Source organism: Narcine bancroftii, chromosome 8 (genome assembly GCF_036971445.1).
Source record: "Narcine bancroftii isolate sNarBan1 chromosome 8, sNarBan1.hap1, whole genome shotgun sequence".
In the NCBI taxonomy this organism is placed as follows: Eukaryota; Metazoa; Chordata; class Chondrichthyes; order Torpediniformes; family Narcinidae; genus Narcine; species Narcine bancroftii.
The window spans coordinates 95,655,916-95,668,069 of record NC_091476.1 but is presented as its reverse complement, the minus strand read 5'-3'; the positions used below and the strand labels follow the sequence as shown (position 1 = coordinate 95,668,069).

General features: G+C 41.9%; 1 long non-coding RNA gene across 1 annotated transcript in view; it reads right to left on the bottom strand.

Annotated features, from left to right (window-relative positions):
* LOC138741813 (uncharacterized) overlaps positions 1 to 12,154 on the bottom strand; it is a 458,841-nt gene that overhangs the window by 31,131 nt on the left and 415,556 nt on the right. The gene's annotated exons all lie outside the window — the stretch shown is intronic.

The window sequence follows — 12,154 nt, the reverse complement described above, 5'->3', positions numbered from 1 at the left end:
CACAGTGACAAGTCTTCAATTCATCCAATTCACTCAAAGTGAATCAAAAGTGGCTGCACACACTGAACACACAAAAAGGCTTTAGGACTAGATCACATCCCAGATGCAGTGTTGAGGACTAAAGCACCAGAACTTGCTGTGTCTCTTGCCTATTTGTTCAAATCCAGTTGACACCTCTCTGACAAAGTGAAAGATTGCTCAGATATGTCTTATCCACAAATAAATGAAGCATAAGAGACTGGGTTGGTGGTGGGGGGGTGGGGGGGAGATCATTATGAAGGCCATAGATAATGTAAATAGTCACATTGTTTATCCCCCGGAGTAGGAGAGTCTAAAATTTGAGGACATTGATTTAAAGAGAGAGGGGAAAGATTGAAAGGAACAAAAGGGGAAGATTTTCACTCAGAGGGCAGTTAGTATTTGGAACAAGCTACCAGACGAAGTAGCAGATGAAGGTACAATTATAACATTTAAAAAAAAACATTAAGCCAGGATCATAAATGAGAAATATTTCAAGAGATATGGACTAAACACAGGAAAATGGGACAAGCTTGGGTAGGTAGGATTAAAAGTATTGATTTTGTACTACAAGACTATAAATCAATTAGGTCACTGTTAATTGGACACAAAGTGTAATATCAACTTACTCTCAATCATCAGTAAGAGTTTACAAACTGGGGCTGTTCAAGGCCCATGTATCCTACTGTCCCTTGCTGCCCCTTACACTGTGGACCCTAAATTGCCTGATCAAATGGCAACATGGCAATTTAAGGATGCTCCCGGCTCTTTTAGTGATGTGGTGAGTGACGTGTCATGCATTCATTGCATCGCCGGAAGCCCTGCAGGGAATCCCTTATGTTGGCCTCCTGAAGGTAAGTGGCCAGAGCAGGTGCAGAATCGGGGCTGGGCGAGTGCAGATTTGGAAAACTGTCGGGGCCAGGGGGAGAACGTTGTTGGGGTCTGGGGAAGGGAAATGCTGTTGGACCGGCAGGCAAATGCTGTCAGGCCAGTGGAGAGCAAAGTGGGCTGTCAGGGGGAGCTGAGTGGGCCAAAGGGGAGTGGAGTAGGGGCAGGAGCAATGGACATCCTTCTTGCCCATAATCCCCTTCGCTGCTGGAACCGCTCTTGTATATTCCAGCAGCGTGGGAGATTATGGGTAAGGAAGCCAGCCATTGCACGCAAGCGCTGTCATCATTTTCTACCCCGGCAGCCATCGACCTCTTAAAAATTGATCAGCTGTAGCTACACTGTGTGTACATGGGTAGTCAATCCACCTTCGAGGTGGTTTGCCTACCTGTGAAGTTTGTTTTTAATTCTATCCACCAATTGAACTGTATATGGATAGATAACTTGCCAAATTGGTAGGTTAAACTCATGTTACAATCCAATTTGTAAACCCCTAGTGAAATTAAGTGTCCCTCATCGTCATAAAATACATAAGATTGTTCAGTTTGGGATCCAACAAAACAGCCAAATTCCAGAGAGGAGGAGAGAAAGATTCTCATTTACATTAAAAGAGCATTTATAGTGTATCACAAAGCCTCAGTAACTGAAATTAATGAGAATCAGTGGATTAAATTCCCTCCCAATTGAAGTCAGAGCTAAGAGCGAGAGAAGAAACTTGTGGTTGTTGTCAGGCAATTATTCTCTGCACCAGAGTGTGCTGAAGAAGTCTTTCAGGGCAGACTGAGGTCAAATTATTTCCAACCAATTTATCAAGAGGTCATAAAGTCAGAGAGAGGATGTTTGAGATATTTGTGGTTTAGTTCCATTTCACAACACCCCAGCAAATGAAGCAATCTGTGAACACACACATCAATATGTGGTCAACTGTTCAGTTTGAACTGATAGCAGCAAATAACATTCACATCACACAGATGCCAAACCACTGTTCCACCAAGACCACCCACAAATTTGAGGAACAACACCCGAATTTCCATCTGGGCACCCTCCAGCTCGATGGCATTCACATTTACTTTTATAGTTTCTCCTAACCTGCTCTCCTCTTTCTCTCTCCCCTCTCCCTTTCCTTCCTCCCTTCACGTAGCCATCCCTCTTCCCCTTGATCGGTGCTGACCCATCCCTCCCTCTCCTCCATCTATCACCTCCAACCAATGACATTTTCAATAAGTAATTCAAAGTACAACTCATTGATATTCAGTGGCATTACAATCATTGAATCCCCATTTGAAAACATCCAGACAGTTGAAAGGGATTGATGAAACTTTAAAATTGGCCAGATTACCTGAATCATATGGCTGCAATGCCAGATTCTGTGATTTATAATTAATCTTTCTCTCCATACCTTAAAGCTTTTGTCAGGATTATCATAGGAATACTCTCCAAAAGTATGGATGAGCACATCTTAAACATACATTTATTGTGAGCCAAAACAGCCATCTTCATTCCCATTCCCTTAAGCCAGGGGTGTCAAACTCAAATTCACGGAGGGCCAAAATTAAAAACTTGGACTAAGTCGAGGGCCGAACTAAATATTTATTGAAAATTTTCAACATCTGCATGTTTTCTCTCCTTTCAACATATGTAATGTTAAACTTTTTCTTATTAAAATAAATGTTTAATAATAGTTTTGGATAAACTCTTTCCAGAAGCATTAACAAATGAGAAACAAAATATTCAATAAATAATATTTCTCTATAGAGGATTTGTCAAATGTTGCTAGTGTGCTGTCGAATAGTAAAATCTGAGGGCTATTGAGAATGTGGGAGAATAACATGATTCTTGAAACAATCAAATGGGTGACTGATTGTGGGCATGAATTCTAGCAGGGTTATTTGCCATGCCCCTTTTCCATTGGTACAGATATCCTTTGATTTACACACTTTTCAAGTTTTATGCCTAATGAGCTTGTATCCAGGTGCAGGACCATTTTTAACCAGGAATATATTTATCACTGTGACATGAAACTATTGGAAGATTGTTTTATCCTAAGATTAAAGTTCATAATACTTACTCAGGCCTGTGTGCGGGAGGGCGGGGTTTGCGGGCGATTGGGTTGGATAACGACAATGCAGGGGCATCGGCTCTCGCTGCAGGGCGGCATCTCAGCAGATCAGCGGCCCCGTCACCATGAGTCGTGGGTCGGCCTGCAGCAGGGAGGGGGAGTGGGCAACGGTCCTGGCGAGGTCAGACCCGAGGCCTCCGGTTCCGGGCGCTGGGAAGCAGCCTTGCCTTTCCCTGACACCGGCCAGGCCGCGCTGCGGTGGGGGGTGGGCGGGGGGACACGACAGTGCGGGGGCATCGGCTCTCGCTGCAGGGCGGCATCTCGGGGGATCAGCGGCCCCATCACTGTGAGTCGCGGGTCGGCCTGCGGCAGGGAGGGGCAGTGGGCAACGGTCCTGGCGATGTCAGGCCCGAGGCCTCCGGTTCCAGGCGCTGGGAAGCAGCCTTGGCTTCCCCTGACACCGGCCAGGCCCCAAAACCAGAGTCCACGGTGAGACCCTGCAACGTAAACAGAGGAGGTGGGGGCGATTAGCGGGCTGACGCCAATGCATTCTGGGATTTGTTGTATTACTGTGCATGCGCTATACTGGCGTGGCGGCCGGCGGGCCACCTCTAATACATTTTTGAAATGATCTTGCGAGCCAAATATAATTATATCGTGGGCCAAATTTGGCCCGCGGGCCAGAGTTTGACATGTGTGCCTTAAGCAGTCACTCCCAATATTTCCCTCTGCAGAAACAGTGCAACAATTTTAAAGTTCTCTGGCAGTAGTTCCCAAACTTGCAGCCTCAACCACAAAGTCAAGAATAGCAGATGCTCAGGAGTATATCAATTTTCTCCATGTTACATGACAAGGATTAAAGCTTCTGCATAATGCACAGTAGAGGTGGAAAAACTCAACAGGTCACACATTAATCGAATGCTACAGGCAAACAATGTACGTGTACTGTATGCGGAAGGCATGCAGGACTTAACATAAGCAATGACAAAAGAAGCAAAATTTTTTATCAGAAATATATTTGAATGTTGCTGGATCAAAGTCTAGGCAATTAGTTATTTGACAGAATTGTGGAAGTATCATCCAAGTAGATTCCAAGGTGTTCAAGACGGCTTGCTCACCAGCACAATCTTCAGGATGATGCATATTGGCCCCTTAAGTGATGTCTGGACTCCCTGGCCTTTTATTTTTGTTGCCTTTGTCACATTTTTCTCAGTGTTTTTATTTCAGGATGGGTGCAGCTCATTCCACTGCACAAGATCAGAAATAGTGTCCTTTCTTGTCAGACATTATTCTGGTTAACTTCGTACATTATTTCACAACTATAAATTTCTGTTTGTGGATGCATTATCTCAGGGGTGGCCAAACTGTGGCCTGATGCCCATTTTTAGGTTCCCAGGGTGAATTTTAAAAATAAAATGGAATATGGCTCATTGGAACATAATCTTGAACTGTAAATTGCACGTTGCTCTTCTGAGTTTCCACACTGGGTGTCACTGCCATTTTGAACTACTAATAGTTTGACCATTGAAATGTTACTCATCATTGAAAGTGCTTTCCTCAGTTGATTAAAATGGCAGAACCCAAAAGGTGGAAAACAGAAAGGGAGTGTCAAAAATTTTAGACATGGTGGGAGAATGAATAGTTTTTCATAGAAAGGGAAGTGTTTGTTTGATTTGCAAGAAAACTGTTCACTCTAATAGCCTGCCTACACAATAATTATCATAATCATTAAGGTGGACATTTGGGCCATGAACTGTATTCACTGAGAGCTGTGCAGGAATGTTGGAGACTGCCTTGTCTTTCTTTATCTTTTCTCCTGTCCTTATTTTTCACCATCTTTTTGAATGAGAGTTTTATTGTATTCATTGAAATTAAAGAGCAGCACATACAGAATTTCCTTTTATAATGTTTCGGCGTATCAATAAACTACTGTAGAAAAAAAGAACTAGTACATTGTTAATTTCCCACTCACTGTGTGGAACTCCAGTCCACATCCCTCTCGACTGCTGAATTGAAGTGAATTGATACCACCCTGTGTCACAAATTCCCTGAATCACTTGATCTCTATTAGCCAATCAGCTTCCTGCTGATCTGAGCTTTTTCAAATCCAAATGCCTGAGTCACCTGACTCCAATTGCCAGTTGCAGCCTGTTGAAATCTGCTTCATACTGAATGTCAACAGTTAAAATGGTGTCAGTAGCGTTGCATCGTTATTTTGATAAAAAATGAATTTTAAATGTTACAGGAATTTTCTAGTCTACAAACACAATTTATCTTCCAGTATAACTGGTTGAAAAAATTTGGGCTTATTGTTGTTTTGTCAGTGACTCCTTATATTTTTCTGTATGTGCCCCACAACCAAAAATGTTTGGCCACTCCTCCGTTAAGTAACTCATAATGATAACTCAGTTAACCATGACACTTTCTAAAATGCCACAAGCATCCACATTTTAGTTTCTTTATATTCTAATAACAAACTTTTTAATGTGGTGACAGACTCCATCTAACTTCCATCCCTATCCTGGAAACAATGAGCTATTTATATTTTACTGCTTTTACAAATTCAGGACATCTTTGTGTTCTTCACAGTGGATGAATTAAAATGTAATCACTTGTAATGTGTCAGCAGTTTAAATTGCTGAAACTGCTCAGGTAAATTACAAAAGCATCTATTTGCCTGGTTTTGACAGATCTATTGACTGAACTTGAACATGGTTTAATTTCTTGTCTTTACCTTTAACAGTCTGAGACTACAATGTCCCTTTAGTGCTGCACTGAAACAAATGATTTGAACAAATAATTCATGTGACCACATGGCCCTGGAATAGCTCCACTTGTTTTACAATAGCACTCACCTTGCTTCTTAATTTTAATGTTCCATACAATGGCAACAAATCCTCCTGTTCTTACTCCAGAAATGACTTGTTATTGCCCTCCTACTCCTCTGACAATTAATTTCCTTCACTCCTACTTGCAAATGACAGCATTTCCCCTTTCAACAGAGTGCAACATTTTTATCGTTTTCTTCAAAGCAATCATTATTTTTAATTATTTTCCAATAGTCCCTGAGATGTGACTCTTGCTTCATAATCTGAATCCTCCCCACTGCTCTGTTTCTCTGGCAATTGGTGCGTGCTGTCTCTCATACAAATTAGTTCACATTTCCCTGAAATCTGCTGCTGTATATTGCACCCATGCCTCGAATTGAAAGTTAATTACAATTAAAATCAGAGCCATTACTTAAAATGCTGAAAAATTCTCATCCATTGCTTCCAACATCTGGTTCTTTTGGTACCATGATTCCAATCCCCACACCTCCTCCACTTTTTCATTAGTTTTTAGCAAGTAATGAATCTGATCTTGACAAACAGGATGCTCAGTATCCTGAATAATGCCGTTGGCGAGTTCTCTCCTTTTCTTGATTATAGCTTATACCCTGTTACTCTGGATAATCATCTTTTATCTGTTATTGTTCACATGGATGACATCAGATTTTTATATTTGACAAAAGTTCAACCCTAGGAAATGTCTTTCTAGTCCTTGTAAGGAAGTCAATTCCTTTCCTATCAAGAGTAGAAAACTGGAAAATATGTTACAGAACCTAGTCATTACAAGTGGATGTCATAGTTACTTATCATGTTGCCTACCAAGAGATTGGCCTGCTTTGTTGTTTTAATGGGTTATTATCCTATTTTCAGTTCACTTGCAGTGTCTCCAAAAAGTTCTTCACCTTCCTAATTGAACCACTTTGAGGACTCTGTATAGATTATAACAGAGTTGAGAGAATACAGTACATTATAAATTATGATTGTAAAATTTCTGTGGTTGCTCTTGGTTCATAAGGACATAACAGTGCCTGGTGCTCTTCTCCATCATTACCACATATAGTTAGCTGTTAGTGTTGCATGATATGAGAAAGGATGCTTTAATCTACAACAGGATTTCTAATTAATTTGTATATCATCGCTCTTTGTGAAAAGAGGCTAAATTTGACCCATTGATTTTTAGAACATTTGTATCTGTTTGTTGCTATTCAAAATACAGAAACCAGGGAATTATATTATTCACAGACACCAAGAGGGAACTCATAATGAAAGAAAAAGATATTGCAATTCAGAAAAACCTGGAAGCTCAAATTTAAATCTGTTGCGCTTGACGACTGCTCCAATTATAGAATAATTGCTTGTGCCATTCTCTTATTATCGTTTACTTCAGTCAAGTCTAAGAACAATTCTGGACAGTAAGAGAATTACGCCCTTCTGTAGTTCCATTAGCTCCTCATTGATTTATGGCTCAGAATAAATCAAAGCCTTGCAGCTGGTACTGGGATCTAGTAGTGTACTTGAGGGAGCGATTTGAATTTGATTTTACAAACTATGATAGACCTATTTGGACAATCAAAGCAGGATCTATAAGTTGTCACTGGAATAAAGCCTTGCTTCACATTTTCAACTGATTGCTCTGCTTAGATGTATTGGAGACATTTATAGCCAACATGCATGAAGACTCACATACAGTGCAGTGAACAATTAAATAATGTAATTTTTACAAAGTGTTGTAGCGCCTACTGTACGGTGGCACTACAAAGAGAAAGGAACACGTCTGCACTGAGCTGAGTGAACTAGTAATTGACTGTTTATTCAAGCAGACCGTGCTACAAAAGCAATACTGCAAAACCCCCACCCCTCACAGGAGTGACTTCAGCGCACAGTCTCAGGAGCGGCGTTCGCTCCCCGCAGTCAGCTCTTTAACCCTGGCGCTTCTCCTCAGTGAGGAGACAGTCTCTGCGCCATTGTGTGTAGACTGCATGCTGTGGCAATTCGGCCACTTGCTACGGTGTTTTAATTCTGATCCTCTTTGTTTTCTCATGATGAAAATGTATTTCTTTCTCTGATAACCACATATTCCGGAATCAAAAATGACAAATATTATTCTAAATGAGGGCTATTAATAGTGTTAAAAAAACCATGGCGATTGCCATATTACAAAGTTGTTCTTAATGGTTAACAAGCTTGCATTTCTTATTAAGTTGATCCTGGCTGCCGCCGTTCCTCTTTAGGAATTTAGAACGCGCCTTTCTTTTAAATTCTAACTGTAACTGTACAATTAAGTTGAGTAAACCTTGGAAAGCAGCCACCAAGTTATTCATTCTCACAACAATTTACTCAACCTAATTGTCAAGCATGGAGAAGGCATGGAAGCCTAAGTACTTAGACATCAACCCCAGCTCACCGACAGCTGCCAAGGAGTGTCAACACTGGCACACGATTTTCATGAACGATGTTGACATCTATGGGCACAAGATACCGAACAAGTATAGAACACTATTAGCTTGTGTGAGCTGCAATGTTTTCAAATACATAGAAGGATATGAAAATTTTGACTCTGGTATCTTGAAGTATCTCTAAGATGTGAAAACTCCTAATGAGGGTTTTTGCCAGACATTTACTGACTACCACGTGGCAGAAGTCAGGAGAATCATTAGATGATTTCTTCAGGGAGTTGGAAAAATTAAAGAGTAACTGTGTTTTTTGAGATCATTGTGTGGAGCAGTGTGGAAACCAGGCAGTCCGTGATGCATTCATCCTTGGCATTGCCTCACCTACATTATGCCACCACCTCAAAAAACAAAACATTGGACTTACAGTCTGCTTATAACCAAGCTACTCTGTTAGATGTAGCTCAAAGCATTAATGATGCATATGCTATCCCGGCAGCCCATACAGCTGCAGTAGTGAACCCAAAACCATCACAGACACAACAGGCATCTGAGAAGGATTCTTTAGCAGGGCTGACTTATATCAATCCAGTTGGTCTTGAGAAACCTGTGTCTGAACCTTATAATACAAAATGGAAATATTTCTTCTGTGGTTTTTCTTATCATTCACGAGATAACTGTCCATCATATGAGACTACTTGTTATAAATGAGCCCAGAAGGGTGGGAAATACAAGGCCTCACCAAGCTCAGTGGCAACAGTGGTCAATTCTCAGGTACTGGCTACATTTACTTGCACAAACTGCACTCTTTGTGACTGTGAATGGTAAAAGGTTAAGTGATCTGTTGGATTCATGCAGCACTGATAATTACATTAGCAAGAAAGTCACGCGGGAACTAAAACTAAAGGTTCACTTTTTTCTTTGGCTTGGCTTCGCGGATGAAGATTTATGGAGGGGTAATATCCATGTCAGCTGCAGGCTCGTTTGTGGCTGACAAGTCCGATGCGGGACAGGCAGACACGGTTGCAGCGGTTGCAAGGGAAAATTGGTTGGTTGGGGTTGGGTGTTGGGTTTTTCCTCCTTTGTCTTTTGTCAGTGAGGTGGGCTTTGCGGTCTTCTTCAAAGGAGGTTGCTGCCTGCTGAACTGTGAGGTGCCAAGATGCACGGTTTGAGGTGAGATCAGCCCACTGGCGGTGGTCAATGTGGCAGGGAAGAGATTTCTTTAGGCAGTCCTTGTACCTCTTCTTTGGTGCACCTCTGTCTCGGTGGACAGTGGAGAGCTCACCATATAACACGATCTTGGGAAGGCGATGGTCCTCCATTCTGGAGACATGACCTACCCAGCACAGTTGGACCTTCAGCCGCATGGATTTGATGCTGTCGGCCTCTGCCATCTCGAGTACTTCGATGTCGGTGATGAAGTCGCTCCAATGAATGTTGAGGATGGAGCAGAGACAACGCTGGTGGAAGCGTTCTAGGAGCCGTAGGTGATGTCGGTAGAGGACCCATGATTCGGAGCAGAACAGGAGTGTGGGTATGACAACGGCTCTGTATACGCTAATCTTTGTGAGGTTTTTCAGTTGGTTGTTTTTCCAGACTCTTTTGTGTAGTCTTCCAAAGGCGCTATTTGCCTTGCCGAGTCTGTTGTCTACCTCGTTGTCGATCCTTGCATCCGATGAAATGGTGCAGCCGAGATAGGTAAACTGGTTGACCGTTTTGAGTTCAGTGTGACCGATGGAGATGTTGGGGGGCTGGTGGTTATGGTGGGGAGCTGGCTGATGGAGGACCTCAGTTTTCTTCGGGCTGACTTCCAGGCCAAACATTTTGGCAGTTTCCGCAAAACAGGATGTCAAGCGCTGAAGAGCTGGCTCTGAATGGGCAACTAAAGCGGCATCATCTGCAAAGACTAGTTCACGGACAAGTTGCTCTTGTGTCTTGGTGTGAGCTTGCAGGCGCCACAGATTGAAGAGACTGCCATCCGTGCGGTACCGGATGTAAACAGCCTCTTCATTGTTGAGGTCTTTCATGGCTTGGTTCAGCATCATGCTGAAGAAGATTGAAAAGATCTTTTAAAGGTTCACTATCCAGTAAAAATATGACGATGGCTCAGAAAACTTTAAAAACTAGTTCCCAAGGATACATTGTTGTTGACTTAACTCTTCGACTTAATAGCCAGTCATACACTGCCATACTTGGTGCATTGAAGGACCAATGTTCTGACTTAATACTTGGCCAGGATTTCCAGCGCCACCACCTGAGTGTGAAATTTGAATACGGAGGAACCCTGTCTGAGTCAACGGGGAATGGTGCTGATCATTACTGCATACTGACAGCAACAATAATAGAAGAGCTATCCCTGTTTCCAAATTTATCACCCAGCTGTAAACCAATTGCTGCCAAATCAAGATGATTTAGCAAAGATGATCAGGACTTCATTGCAGAGGAAATGCACCAATTACCTTCAGAGGGCATAATTGAATGTGCATATCACCATGGTGTGAGCCCAAGTGGTGGTGGCGAAGGATCCTACCCACCCACCGACACGAGAAGAAAATGAGTGTGGATTATTCACAGACAATGAATCAATACATGAAATTGAATGCTAACCAATGTGTTCTCTACCTTTTACCTGAAAAATGACTACCAAATGTCACTGAAAGGTAATGGACATTTATACAAACTTTGTAGGATTCCATTTAGAGCCACCATCCAGCGAGCTATGGACAAGTTAGTTTGAGAAGAAAAAGTGCATGGTGCCTTCCCTTACCTTGTTAATAGATTCCTGGACATAGACAAAAGGAACATGATCCAAATGTAAATAAATTCCTAAAGGCGATCAATCTGAGGCACCTTTGCTGTATTCTCAGGCTATCTTCTAATTTCCAGGTTGACATAATACATTTTTTTGCTACAGCTAAGGCTATCATAATAAATCTTTTTTATGCTCCATCCAAATCAAGTCCAAGTTCTTTACTTCATATATTACTTAGAAGAAAGATCTCTGGATTTTTTGTGTGTATTTTGGTCAGTATGGTTCATATTGTGAAAAATAATTTTTTTTTTAAAAAAGCTAAGGCACCTAACACTTAATGATTCAAAGACTGTGGAGTCTGTGAATTCCATAAATGTTCTTGGATACTGTGTGGGGAACGGGATCATTAAGGTATATCCTGAGCGACTTCACCCACGACAAGAGCTTCCTACATCAGAAAATTTAAGATCCTGAAAAAGGGCCCTCGGGATGTTTGCTCATTAAAAGTCAAATGGATTCATGGGTTTTCTAACAAGATTCAACTGATGGTAAATACAGAGAAGTTTCTAATAGAGGAAATGGCTCTGAATGTCTTTAACTTACAAAAGAGAGAGTTGGAGGAAGCCACCCTGGACTCGGTGGATGAAAATTTACCCTTTGAGGCAGAGTGTGACACATCTGGTGTGGCTATTCTGATGCGCTTAACCAAGGAGGATGGCCTGTTGCATTCATGTCAAAGACGCTACAAGGAAGTGAATTGCACTACCACATTGTAGAGAAAGAAACGACTGCCATCATTGCGACAGTGCGCAAATGCAGCCACTACCTGGCACAGAGCCACTTTAGCTTTGTGACTGATTAGTGGTCAGTGGCCTTTATATTTGACAGTTAAAAGCGTACAAAGATAAAGGACATAAAGATACAAGATGAAGGCTGGAATTTTCAACATTTAGTTATACAATATGCTAGAAAAGAGAATGTGGTCCCTGATGCACTGAGTCAGGCACACACTTGTTCAGCCTTTACTACCTCCACATTTAGTGACACTCACAATGGGGTTTCTTATCCAGGAATAACTTGGCTGCTGCATTTTGTTAGAGCAAAGAATCTCCCCTTTTCTACAGAAGATGTCAAGACTTGTGCTTCATGCAGAGTCTGTGCTGAACTAAAGCCTCAGTTCTATCGCCCACCAGGAGGGACTCTTATCAAAGCAACGAAA